The 14,218-nt window shown below is 46.7% G+C and overlaps 1 pseudogene across 2 annotated transcripts in view; it reads left to right on the top strand.

Moving 5' to 3' along the window:
* LOC308484323 (free fatty acid receptor 3 pseudogene) overlaps positions 1-12,629 on the top strand; it is a 36,229-nt pseudogene extending 23,600 nt beyond the window's left edge. Inside the window, exons 1-2 of one of the 2 annotated variants that reach the window (XR_013991455.1) lie at positions 4,878-4,960; positions 8,686-12,629. The product of XR_013991455.1 is annotated as a free fatty acid receptor 3 pseudogene (transcript). Of the gene's footprint in view, positions 1-4,877; positions 4,961-8,685 lie in introns of those variants that run through there. The other variant, XR_013991454.1, reaches the window with a different exon arrangement.
* Positions 12,630-14,218: the final 1,589 nt, after the last annotated feature.

Raw genomic sequence — 14,218 nt, 5'->3', positions numbered from 1 at the left:
GACAATGTGTGCCTTTTTTCAATGTGATCTCTGCCCCCTTTTTTCTGGAGCACTTGGCAGGTATGCTGCACTACAACTTGCTGGCAGAAATGTCTTCTGAGAAATTTTGGCTCAGCTTTAATGTGAAATATAGGGGTATCCCAGACTTTCTTTCTAACGTGTGTGAGGGAGGCTCTCCATCTCCACCCAATGCACTTTGGCCCTTCGGTGCTTCCCCATCATTTCTTCCTTCCTTCCTTCCTGGTGCCAACCTTGCTCCACACCCAATGGTGCCACAGCCCCGTCCAGCGTGCGTAAGAATCAGACACACACACCCCAGCAGCTCTTACCACCAATCAACACCTACGCCAGGGGGCATTTCATTAGCTTATTCCGATAGCATGTTATTATTGCCATTGGCTGACGCATCTCTTAGCAGGACAACGATTAACAATGTCTGATAGCTTATGTCAACAGCTGGATTGTTTCAATTTATGGACAATAAATTGGGTGCCAACTTGTAAGTCATTACCTATGAGCTTGGGCTTTTTTTGAGTGAACTTTACACAGAGTTGCTAAACTGTAGCATTAGGAAATGAGCTTGGGTCATTTTGGCCGAATCGCAATATTAAATAAGAAGAGAACTAAAACACAAAAGCGGGATTAACAGATGCCCAAAAAACAACACAATTTTAAAAAAACAACAATTTTTTTAACAAATGCAATGAAAACAGGAAAAGTCATTGATGATGTCATTGAAGGCATTGAAGGCATTAGAGCAGTCTTTAAATGCCTGGAAGGCTAACAGGCAGAGCAGGGGTTCTCAGTCTTTCTATCCTCAGGGTCCTCTTGAGATAGCTGAAAATTACCAAGGCCCACCAGTCACAAAATGGTGGTGCAGGGGCAGAGACAGTCACAAAATGGTGGCAGGTGGCGGAAGAGCTTGGCATCCTTTTCTGCTGACAACCTGATCCACCTTTGAAAACATTGCTAAATTCTTTGCTGCGGTGATTTCCTTGCACAGAGATCCTGAGTTCCATTTTCCTCAAGAAAAGTGTGCTCTTTTTCTGTGGAGGTATTTTGACTTGGTCTTTTCATGTCAAGCAAATCCAGAGACTCTAAGCGAAGAAGGCTTTTTTGCTTTTACGTTTCGCCCTTAAAAGTATTTTTACCCCTGTCGTGTAATTTCTTCTCCCATTCTCCTTGCACATTCAAATTGTTACTTCTCCCCCACTCACCCAACTGCCAAGTTCTTCCGTTCCTCCTCCCTCGTTCTTTCACATTACGGTACTTCTTTCTCCTCTAACAGCTTTCCTTAGAGCGTGAGAAGAGCTTGCTGAATTGGGCCAATGGTGAATCAAAAATCTGCTAGCAGGTTTGGACCACAGCTTCCATCATTAATGAACGTTGGCCATGATGGCTGGGCCTGATGGGAGTTGGATGTTTAGCAACCTCTGAAGGGATCCAGGGTGGGGAAGGATGGGTCAGCCCTTGAGCTTTATGGCTGAACAGGAATTCAAGGTGTCTTCTTATAGGTCCATCTTTCTCTACACCACAGCCCAGGCTCTCTCTGCCTCTCAAGCTTGTCATCACAAGGAATTCACTCACCTGTTCACTTGGGAGGGGGGCAACCTCCTGATATCTCCAGAACCAGTTTGTATTAATATTTCATATGGAAGGATGTTTGCAGAACAGTTTATTTCCTTGCTGCTTATACAGAGGCTGTTGTATTGAAGTTTTATTGTATTTGTCCATGTGCCTTACTGTCTGATAACATTGTAATTTTATTGCTTTATGCTTTGAACTGTGATTTTTAATGAAGGGTGGTATAGAAATTAATTGAGCAAATTAGGGCACAGTCACGCAAAGTAGAGCACAGAGACAGTAACCCAGTCACGGAAAATAAATCTTATTGATTTCACCCCTTCTGTCTTCTGAGATTTCAGCAGGCATTTTGCACACACTTTTCAGTACATCTTTGTCCACAAGGACTAAAAACCTGCCTTAAAAAGCAAGCCAGTATTCTGTGCAACTGGAATCCTGTGCTTCCTTGCACCCCTTTTGATGTGGTTCACCAGAATGGTGGAATATATGTACAATTGTCTTTATAAAATGCACATTGCTTCTCTTGGGAACTGCATTGCAAACTTCGGAGGAGTGTGAATTTTGAAGGAAGACTGTGTTTTTGTAGGTGGAGGTCAACCACCATACCCCAGCACTGTGGTTCTGATCTGAATCTAAAAACTCAATGCTCAGATATTAAGAGACAGCTGCAGAGAGGGAAAGAAAGTGAGTGAGTGTGAGAAAGGGCAGATCCACACCATGCCTTTAAAGCACACCCAGCACACATTTAAAGCACACAACTCCCCCCAAAGAATCCTGGGAAATGTAGTTTGTCAAGGGTGCTGAGAACTGCATCTCTGGGAGGAGGAAACTACAGATTTATACTGTGGATCTGTCCACAGTGAGAGTGAGAGGGAAAAGATAGGCCTACTCCTATGCGTAGGAAGTTTGTTTGAGCTACCCTACATATTGCCCCTAGAAGAAGCAAATCAAGAGGTCTGCCATGCGTCACCGAGTCTCAGACGGGTTGCTTTCGTAGAAGTGGCAGCTCCTTTGTGTCTCTCGAAGTGGCTTTCGCAAGCGTCTGCTCTGTAAAGAAGAGAAAGAACAGAGAGAAATAACCCGTGCGCAAATCTGCAAGATTCAGAGCTCCCATTTCCAAAGCAAACAGCAGTTCTGAGATGGAAAACAGTTTCCTCTGGAGTCCAAGCAGGCCCCCTGCCACTGTTTGGGGACCAGCATTTGTTATGGAAAATGGTTTTGTGTGTCCTCCCCTGCCATCGCAACGACCCCCATCCATCCTTGTGCTTACTCAAAGGGTTTATTGACCTTGTTTACAGACAGCTCCAAATATTTCTCCTATCTCTCATTTTCGTCTTAAAGTTGCCGTTCTGATCCCATTCCCTAGCCTGGGACAAACAATGCAGTGAGTCTAGCCATCTGCTGCTCTCTGTCCAGTCTGTCCAGAGAGTCATACTGACTAAGTACTTCTGCCAAGCGTCCAATGAAGGTGCTGCTGCTGCTGCTGCTGGAACTCCCAATGTTAATCTGATAAATTCATCTCTCTTTCTAGAGTCAAGCGGGTTGCGTGGCAAGACCCTCAAGCTGACCCCCCATTAAGATAAATAAATTCACATGGACAGGGATATTTTGTTTAAGGTTTTTGGGCAAAAAATTGGCCACAACTTTATTGATTACAGGAATGAGAGCGGCATTGGCTTAGGCATTGGCAAGACTATATCTGACTCCTGTCCCCTTTGCAGGAAGTCTGTAAGGGTAAAGCACCCAAAGGGAAATTGCTTCGGGGGAACCTGCATGCATCTCTCCTGGTGTTCCCAGGCATGGCCCTCACCCTTCAAGAGGACTTCGGACAGGAACCAGGCCACGGCTTCCTTTAACGAAATACCCTTGAAACTGGAGAGGCAGGTGATGGCCAACCTCCCCTCCCCCATTCACAATAAGCCAATGCCTAACCGCCAAACCTTCCAAAGTTGTGATGATTGCTAAGAGGTAGGCAAAAACCAAGTGGCCTGTGCCAAATTGCCAAATGGGAAAAATTCCTACCTGGCCCTCAACGCGAGGCAGGAGCCTGGCACATGCCGTGCTGCTGCTTTTATACTTTCCCCCACTATCACCCTTTGACATGATTGGGCAATAGCCCTGGGTAATTGTGGTGCCACCCCGGCATGCGTGCGTTAGTTCCACCCACGCTGGGGGGTGGGGAACCAGGTTGAGAGCCTGCCCGCAAACAGGACCATCTATTAAGGTGATCCCATTTAGAGCAGCGACAATAACATTTCCTGCTCAGCCACAAACCTTGCTGTGTGTCTCTAGACCAGTCACTGGCTCTCAGCCTCACCTACCTCACAGGCTTGTTGTTGTGAGAACAAAAGTGTAGGGTTCTTGCATTCCACCCTGCGTTGCCCATGCTCACATGGGCATTGTGCCACCGAGCCTCAGGTGAAGAGAGCCAACAGGTGTGAAGGGCAGCTGTGCTCATGTGCCACTTGTGGGTTTCCTGGAATCTTTGGCCTGTAGGGCCGGCCCTGTCGTGAGACAACTTCAGCCTCTGCACGCCCCCTGCAGCCAAGTGCCACCTTCACACCACATGCTGCAGCCACCACCACATGCCCCCCTCTGCCACCACTGCATGCCCACCTCCGAAAACAATGTCTGCCACCTCCATGGAAGCACAGGCACCATCCTGTTGTCATCACTGCGGCGCTGGAGGTCGCTCACTGCGCCATCATGACACCCACAGTGGGCACTGGGCGCCCACAGTGTGGGGCCCAAGTCAGCGCCCCTGTCCATGGGGACTAGTATTTGCCAGGCTGAGGCCTACCCAGATGGGTGGGGTATGAATAATAAAATTGTTATTATTACTCCTACTCCTCCTGTTTTTCCCTTTACCTCATGGCCTTGATCCTTCTTAGGAACGGACCTTTCGCCAGCACAGACCGCCAGGAGGGGCAAAAAGAAGATGGGAAGGGGAAAAAAGCCAATGATTGCCCAGGGCATGGTGCCAAGTGTGCCAGGATGGTTTATGCCAGCAGGCTGGTGCTGGACCAGTGCCCATATCACTCTGTCCAAACATATGGCTGCAGGCTTTGTAAACCAAAAGTGCCTGTTGACCTTTTCTGGGGATGCTGCCAGGCTGGAAGAGATTGTTATAGATCAAAGCCAACTCTGGAACGAGCTGATTCTTGCAATTGGCACAGAGAGAGAGAGAGAGAGAGAGAATAAAGTAACACCCTATTAATAGAGATGGGGAATTGGGTGTAATGCTAAAGAATTCCTACCAGCCATTTGTAGGAATGCATCGTCCTCTCCTGTGACACTTACCCCGAATTATTGTGTAGGAACACAGGAAGCTGACCAGGCCTGGTTTTCGGTTTGATGAGGCCCTAAGCTACTGAAGGTAATGGGGCCCTTTATATGTCCAGCTGTCCTTTGTCAACAACAAATTGTCACTGTTTTTTGTGTTGAATATATGCTATATGGTAATGTATTGGCCTGTAGGGACGCGGGTGGCACTGTGGGTTAAACCACAGAGCCTAGGGCTTGCCGATCAGAAGGTCGGTGGTTTGAATCCCCGCGACAGGGTGAAATCCCGTTGCTTGGTCCCTGCTCCTGCCAATCTAGCAGTTCGAAAGCACGTCAAAGTGCAAGTAGATAAATAGGTACTCCGGTGGGAAGGTAAATGACGTTTCCGTGTGCTGCTCTGGTTCATCAGAAGCGGCTTAGTCATGCTGGCCACATGACCCGGAAGCTGTACGCCGGCTCCCTCAGCCAATAAAGTGAGATGGGCGCCACAACCCCAGAGTCGGCCACGACTGGACCTAATGGTCAGGGGTCCCTTTACCTTTAATGTATGGACCTAATAGGTATCTAAAGCCATCTGCACATCACAAAATATGTATTTTATCAAAGTAATTGCTGAACTGAAATACAATTAAGAAGTATACTAATAGTGAAATACAATTAAGAAGAAGTTTATTAATAGTGAAATAATTATTAAGCTCTAACTTAAAATGATTGGGGGCCCATTACTTACATAGTAGGAGCCTACACAACAGGAAACAATGTTGCTGTATGTAGGTTTTATTTTATTTTATTTTATTTTATTTTAATCTTATATTTTGGAAATGTACATCCAGTTTTATTTCACCTTTAAATTTTTTGAGGGCCCCCAAGAGACAGTGGGGCCCAAAGCTATAGCTTGTTTAGCTTACACGTAAATCTGGCACTGAAGCAGTGGCATCTGTGGCTCCATGCTAAGCTGTAAGAAGCTATCCCTTCTTACACACAGGGCTGGCACATCCGCAAGGCAAGGTGAGGTGACTGCAGGGTCCACAGGGGCAGCCTGTTGCTGCCACAGTGGTTGTGACAGCTGTGTCGTGTACTTTGGAAGCCAGGTCTGCTTTTTCCTTGGCAGCCCCCCCCCCCCCATGCTGCCACTACAGCGGCTGCTTGGTGAATAGGAGGCGCTGCTGGTCTCTTCCCACCCTTGTTTCCAATGTAGAGCTTCACTCGCTCCTTCTGCTTTTTATGGTGCTGGTTTTTATGAGGCCCTAGGAATGAAGAATGTCCTTGTGTGCATCCCTCGAAGGAGCCAGTTCAGGCCCCAGTGCAGAACTGAGAAAACAGGGATGAATATGGTAAGGAGCAAAGCCTGGGAGTTTTATAGATGCTCTGGCATCTCCTCTCAGAGCAAGGTTTCCTCAGACCTTGCTTGGATAACCTTCAGCCACCATGGCGTGTAAAATCAATGCAGAGAAGAAGAAGTCCAGTTTTAATACCCTTAAACTACTGGGCTTCCAGACTTGGGGAGGAGAAAAATTTAAAGAAGGAGGCAGAGGCACCAGCCCCAGGGAAGGAAAGAGACATTATTTTATTTTATTTTATTTAATCCATTCCATTCTATTTTACTTATTTCACAGAATTTACATGCCACTTGGTTGTTTAAAAAAAACAAACAAACCTCAAAGCAGTTTGCAGCCATTAGGAACAACAAGAGTGGAGTCAGCTATGCAGTTGCAAATAAAACATTTTAAATGTGTTGTGAAGTGCAATATACAAGTGTGACACTAGATGGCGAAAGTGAGCTATGCAAAATGCAATGTATTTTTCAAAATGTTTTTAATAGGCTTTTTCACAATGTTTTTTAAAAATATGTGTGTAGATTCCACCAGCGTAGCCCCATCTGCACTTTATTTATTTATTTATTTATTTATTTATTTATTATTTCTATAACACTCTTCATCCAAAGATCCCAAGGCACTTTACCATATAAAGACACAGAAATACATACCACAGTAACAAACAAAACCAATACACCCTCAACAGTTTAATTAGCCAAAGGTCTAGAAGAAGAGGAATGCCTTTGGCTGGCAACTAAACTATACATAATGAAGGCACCTGGTGAGCTTCCCTGGTGAGCGCATTCCACATGCAGGGAGCCAGTGCAGAAAAGGCCTGTTATTGTGCTGCCGCCACCCCCCCCAGACCTCACAAGGAGGAGGCTCACGATGAAGGGCCTCAGATGATGCTTGCAGGGTCTGAGTTGCTTCATATGTAGAGAGAGGTGGTCCTTGAGGTATTTTGGTCCTGAGCCATTTAAGGCTTTATAGGTCAAAACCAGCATTTTGAATTGGACCCGGAAACTAATTGGCAGCCAATACAGTCAGGCCAGGATCAGTGTAATATGCTCAAACCATCTTACCCTGGTGAGCGATCGAGCCGCCAAATTCTGCACCAGCTGAAGTTTCCAAACCATCTTCAGGACAGCCCCACACATTGCAGCAATCTAACCTTTAGGTTACCAGAGCACAGACAACAGAAGGTATGCTATCCCTGTTCAAACAGGGGTGGGCCACAAACAGAAGCTGATGGCAGGCACTCTGCCCCACAGACACAATGATACCAATTTAAACAGTCAAAATCCTGGGAACTGTAGTGGATTAAGGATGCTAAGTGTTGTCTGCACACCCCTATTGCCCTTACATTCCCAGAGTAATGTAAAAAATGAACTCTGAGAACTGTAGTCCTCTGATAGGAATAGGGGTCTACTACAGCTCTCAGCACCCTTTGAGGGAAGCTACGTCTGTTTAAAGTGGTATGATACAGCTTTAAATGAATGGTGCAGATGGGGACCTTAAAGACAGAGAATAAACCAGGCATGTGTTATTTCCCAAGTATCCACAGCAGAAAACTCCTGAACCAGAGCAGTCAGTCTGGCAGAGATTGGAACAGGCTGGCACAGAAAGATTGGCTCCAGACCTACCAAGGCTGACAAATAAATGCTGGGTTGATTGGCTGCCCTATCAATTTCTCCCTGGCTCACATGTATTGCAAAGCAAATAAAAAATAAACAAACTTTCTTCACCTATTCTTGGCTGACTTCCAGTCCCTGGCTGGATTACATCTTGTCTGCCCTACACAGGACCGCTGCAGGGGGTAAATTCAGAGGGTGGATTGAAAATGGTTTGCGAAGCAAACAGAGAAGCAGATGCTCTGGTTGCCATCTTGTCTCAGCAACCTTCAGATATATCGCAGGTCTTATCCACAACCTTTCAGTGTGTGTGTGTGAGAGAGAGTGAGTGAGTGAGAATAAATCCAGTTCTCATTTAAAGGCAAACCTACATAATTTGCACTTTCTGAAATAATACCTGAGCAAACACAGCATCCTTTGAAATTTGCCAATCTCTGTATTTTGAGATGCTGTTCTTTACCCAACTCATATGTATAAAGCCGGAACACACCGGAACTCAGTTCCGGCACCTCTCAGGTGGGTGCCATTGTCATTCTAAGAGACTGAGGGAGGTGTTCATGATGAGTTCTGGCACCTCTTTTTCTAGAAAAATAGCACTGCATATACTCAGGCGAGGTGTGCATAAGAATGCACCCATTAGTGAAAACAGCAGACCAAAACCCATTATGGAAAGGAAAGCTGCTTTGCAAAAATGTGCCATAGTTATCTATATATGTGCATATTAGGAATTTGCACTAAAATGCTGGTGAACTTCCACAACATTTTTAAAAAGGAAATGTCTGAGGGCAACCGCTCAGCATCAGATTTATTTTCCCTCCTCTTTCATTCTCCTCACAAACGGCTTCTCTCACACACCTTATCTCCCCACACAGGTGAAAAAGCATCTGGCATGCCTTCTGGTGTTTACCTCTCCATCTACCTGCTCACCATCCTGACGGGCTTTCCCACCAACCTTCTGGCCCTGTATGCCCTCATCAAGAAGCTGAAGACCAAGGCCACACCCAACTGTGTCCTTCTCCTCAACCTCACTGTTTCTGACCTCTGCTTCCTGGCTTTCCTGCCCTTCAAGGTGGCAGAGGCGGTTGCCGGGCAGTGGCCTCTCCCCGCTCCCCTATGTCCCCTCAGCGGCCTCTTCTACTTCAGCACCATCTACTCCAGCACCCTCTTCCTCACGGCAGTGAGCGTGGAGCGCTACCTGGGCGTGGCCTACCCCATCCACTACAAGCTGAGGCGCCATTCGGCTTACGCGGCTGTGGCCAGCCTCGGCCTCTGGGCCTGCTCCTTTGCCCATTGCAGCATTGTGTACATCACTGAGTTTCAGCACAACAATACAGAGCCAGACAACGGCTCCCATAAGAACTGCTACAAGAACTTCACAGATGTCCAGCTCGCCATCCTGCTCCCCGTCCGCCTGGAGCTTGGCATCGTCCTCTTCCTGGTCCCATCCTTGCTCACTTGCTTCTGCTACTTCGGCTTCATGAGGATCGTGATCTCCTCGCCGCACATCCGCAGGAGCAAAAAGCAGCGAGCCGTGGGGCTGGTGTCGGCCACGTTAGCTGTCTTCATTGTCTGCTTCTCGCCTTACAACATCTCCCACGTGGTGGGCTTCATCCAGTGGGAAGATCCACGGTGGAGGGATGAGGCCTTGCTGCTCAGCACCTTCAATGCCAGCTTGGATCCGGTCATCTTCTACTTTTCTTCCTCTGCAGTGCAACGTTCATGCTGGGGCTTCCTGACCCGGGTAGAGAGGGTCTGTGCCTTGCCTTCAGTGATCCGCAAGGTGTTCTATAGAGAGAGTGAAAAACTGGGGAGAGCAGGTCCCCAGGAGGCAGTTTGCTGTTCCAGGTTATGACCATCTACATCTATGGACATGCCCAGAGACTGAGACTTTCTTTGTGGGCCAAGCAGATACTACAACATTTGATTTAAGTCTGACAGAAATGGCTCCAGGCCTCCGAAACTGAAATCTCAGTATCATGCACCTCTGCAGTTTCTGCACCTCTGAGGCTAGCTGGACTGTGCCCAGAGAAGCTCCATAAGTCCTTTTCCACGCTGGGTTGAGGTATCATAGAATTGTAGAGTTGGACATCTAGTCTAACCCCTTGCAATGCAGGAATCTTTTGCCCAACATGGGGCTCGAACCCACAACCCCGAGATTAAGCCTCTCCCCTCTTGGTTCTTGAAGGCTAGAAATAATGATGGGTGAGAGCCACTTCCCTCCAGTTTTATTTTGAATATGTTTTGAAGAAAATAAGTGTAATTTGGTGAGTGCATGTAGGATGCAAGCTCATTCTGACTAGGCACCACTGTCATGAGCTCCACAAGGCATGGGGCTCTCCCTTCTCCATCCATTGAGCTCCCATGCCACCCATGAGCTTCCCCCCATCTCTTGCTTCTTGTCTGTTCCCCAAAGTCAGCCAGTGGTGAATGTGGCTTACAAGGCCTCCACTAGGTCCTAGGCCAGGCATAGGTGAACTCGGCCCTCCAGATGTTTTGGGACTACAACTCCCATCACCCCGACCACTGGTCCTGTTAGCTAGGGATGGTGGGAGCTGTAGTCCCAAAACATCTGGAGGGCCGAGTTCGCCCATGCCTGCCCTAGGCACTGCTCTGATAGTTATGGAGGAGACAAATAAATCAGGAGCCAGGAGAAATGTTCCCATAGCTCCTGATATCCTGGATGCTGCTCCACATGTTCCTAGCGGCATTGTGGAGATGGCTCACAGCAGGGCGAGGTACTTGGTGATGCCTGGCGGAGACTCGTACTCTCCAACTGTTTCCAGAAAAGGGATGATGTGACACTGAGCTCCTATTTTCCTTGCTCTGCTGGAGAAGGGGCATATATGTGCTTTTCGGCACTCAGACTCATTTCTGGAAAAGGATTTTCTGAAGAAACAAGGACTCTGTTCGCTGCCTCAAAGAACGCCAAGTGTTAAAACTGTAGAGAATCATGTTCCATGTTTGTGTGTGGTGGTGTTGGATGGGTGGGGGGCCAGATCCCATCGAAAGTGACTTCACAAAAGAAGGAGGGTGCACATCTCCCCAAGGAGGGTGGGGGAACCTGAATGCATATTGTCTACTTTGCATGTTAACCCATCAGTGCCAAAAGAGGAAATACGATTCTACGGTTCATGCCTTGGCACTTTCTTTTTTTCGTTTTTTGTCATGTTTGAAGCTGCTCTCAAGATGTGTGAGAAATATAAGAGGCCCTCTGGGCAGCCAGGATGGTCCCAATGTGGCCTGTTAACACCTCCCAGAGGACATGCGAGGAAGCCCATCCTTTTTACTGAATGCAAGTAATTTGAAGTGGCAAGATGCAGTGAACCCGTGTAACACAAGCAGGAGTTGCTAAGGAGTGTGGGAATGCTCAGGGTGGCAGGAGAGGATATATTGTTTATTAATATCCTTCCTAACTTGTGCTAGCAAGTCCCTGTACTTAGCAGAGTTTACTTTCCCCTTCTAACATGCAGCAGATAGCTGCTTGCAGGCTTGTGTAAGCCTCTCACTATCATACAATTCAGTATTGAATTGTATGTTCCTGGTAAGTTCCCTTTTATCCCTCTTAAAAGAATAAAGACATGACAATCTTATTGAAAGTTAATAAAATAAGTTTACTCACATTCAGTTCACAGTTGGATTCCTGAAGACAGACTTAGTTACAAATATGTACATGTGGATCTACCCCATATTGGGGGGGTTAATTCCAGTGACTGCAGACTGGCGAAAGGAAGATGGAAAAGAGAGAGAGTGGTAGCATGCCTTGTTCTTTTGTTACCTGGACAGGTAAGGTCACACCCACATCTAGTCACATGCAAAGGAAGGATGCTCCAGCCAGGAGGAAATAGGAAGTTTTTGACTGGCTGGACCAAACATTCTCCCGCATGTCTTCTCTAGGAAAACAAAGAATGTTGTATTTGACTGCTCCCAGTGGATTACATCCCACAAGGATTGATGGTTAATGTTAACCATCATTAATAAACCATAGCTAAAACAGACATGGATTATCATAAAAAAACAAAAACATGACCAGCAAGCTTTGAGAGCTTTTTGAAACCTTTGCTGCTTCTCACTCATAGCTCTGTTGTTTTGGGGGCAGTGATAACTCCTTAACTATTGTTCAGTGAAAAGGCCAGGTTTACATGTAAAATGAACTTTATGAACCAAATACAACCCTTGGTTAATAGTTACTCAACCATTGCTAAGCTACTGTGCTAGGTTCACAAAAGCCATGGTGAGGACCAGGGGTAAAACATGGATAAAGAACAGGACTGCTCTACCATTAGGCAGAGTGAGGCAGTTGCCTCAGGTGGCAAATGCTGGAGGTCCACCAACCATTGTCCCATAAGGGAACCTGTATTTGCTGTGTTTGTGCTTAAGAGCGTTACTTTTTATTGTAATAATGTGGGTCTCCTTTATAAAATAAACAAATAATGACCCCAAAAACATCCCAGCTCAAAGCCATTTTTTCCCAAGCCCTCCTTAAAAGCCAGAACTGATGGGGTTAACTATATCCTTCAGGAAGGTGTTCTACAGATTGGAGGACACCACCAAGAAAGCCCTGCTTCAGCTCATCAATCTGAATCTGACCTTGCAGCACAAACAGCAGTGGCAAACCTGCCATAGCAAACCAGAGGATGACTGGCCTCTCTCCCTCTTAACAGTATAATTAATTCAGCCAGACTGATGAGCTGTAAGGGCTGGGTCAGGCTTGGAGAGATTTGGTTCACGGGGATATATCTCTGCTTCCCCTGAAGTTCAAAGTACCTAATTACAGTGGTACCTTTGGTTCTCAAACTTAATCTGTTCCGGAAGTCCATTCCAAAGCGTTCCAAAACCAAGGTGCACTTTCCCATAGAAAGTAATACAAAATGGATTAATCCGTTCCAGACTTTAAAAACAACCCCTAAAAGAGCAATTTAACATGAATTTTACTATCTAGCGAGACCATTGATCCATAAAATGAAAGCAATAAATAATGTACTGCAGTCACACAATCAATCAATCAGTAGCTGAACTGGGTTCCACACAGTCACAAAAACAAAACAAAAAGGGCCGCAAAAACAAAAACGCAAAATAAATAGCAAAAACAGGCAGACCTCAGTGTAACACTCAAAACAGAAGTGTGGCACTTAAATCGGAAGCATAACACTCAAAATGGAGCACATCCGGCTTCCAAAAAAAGTTTGCAAACCGGAACACTTACTCCCTGGTTTGCAGTGTTTGGGTTCCAGGTTGTTTGAGTACCAAGCTGTTTGAGAACCAAGGTACCACTGTAGTGATTTGACAGGCACCGCTGAGCCAGGATAGAGGTGACAGACTAAAGAGGTTGACACACACAGAGACCTTTGGAAAACAGCCTTTGGAAGCCAAATGTTTATTATCCTAGAGATCATAACCCTTTCATGGTGATGCAGAGTGGCTAAGGGAGTGATGCATAAGCACATCAGAGGGTGAATATGGGGGGTGGCAGTATTTCCTCTTTTTAAATTTGTTTCTTTAAATTGCATTTAAGGCAGTCTGTTTGGATGGAACCGGCTGGAACCAGGGCAAGGGGGGGGGGGAGCTTGTGGCCTGATCCTCCTGGCTTTCTTCCTTTACACCTGGAAACCGATAGAAGTGACCAAAGGTGAAGGATGGAACAAGGGTGGGTGAAGAGAGAAGGGGGATGATTTCTAGGTTCATTGATTCCCTTTATCTCTCCTCCCTTCCTGAGCCTCTCTCCCATTGTACACACACAATTCAGCTGTCGCAACCTCCAGGGGGAGGTTAAGAAAATGCAATTAGCTGATGTTTGCAAAGCACTTGTAGCTCTTAGATGAGATGGTAATGTGATAAAGGCTGTACTGTTCTCTCTGGGAATAGAAAAAGGCATAGGCACCCCAGGGATGGAGAGGGAGCCAGCTGCCCACATCTGCAACACAGATAGACATGAGGAGGGACCACAGTTAGGGATACTTGGTGCGACCGTTTGCACTTTGAAACAGAGGTGTGGAGGCCTGGAGGCTGTGGCCCTCCACACCTCTCTTTCTGGCCCTCAGAACTCTCCCTAGGCCATGCCTCCTGTCTAGGTCAACCCCTTCAGCAGCCCTGCTTCACACCATCCTTGAGTGTTTTTGTCTGGCTACAGCATGTCATTGAACTGTGATAATGCCCCTCACTTGCCTGGATGGAATTTGTGTGTTTGCACAGTAACTTGTAGGGACGCGGGTGGCACTGTGGGTTAAACCACAGAGCCTAGGACTTGCCAATCAGAAGGTTGGCGGTTTGAATCCCCGCAATGGGGTGAGCTCCCGTTGCTCGGTCCCTGCTCCTACCAACCTAGCAGTTCGAAACCATGTCAAAGTGCAAGTAGATAAATAGGTACCACTCTGGTGGGAAGGTAAACGGCATTTCCATGCACTGCTC

Source organism: Podarcis pityusensis (assembly GCF_964106645.2).
Source record: "Podarcis pityusensis genome assembly, chromosome: 8".
Classification (NCBI taxonomy): domain Eukaryota; kingdom Metazoa; phylum Chordata; class Lepidosauria; order Squamata; family Lacertidae; genus Podarcis; species Podarcis pityusensis.
This window is presented reverse-complemented; position numbering and strand designations above follow the sequence as displayed.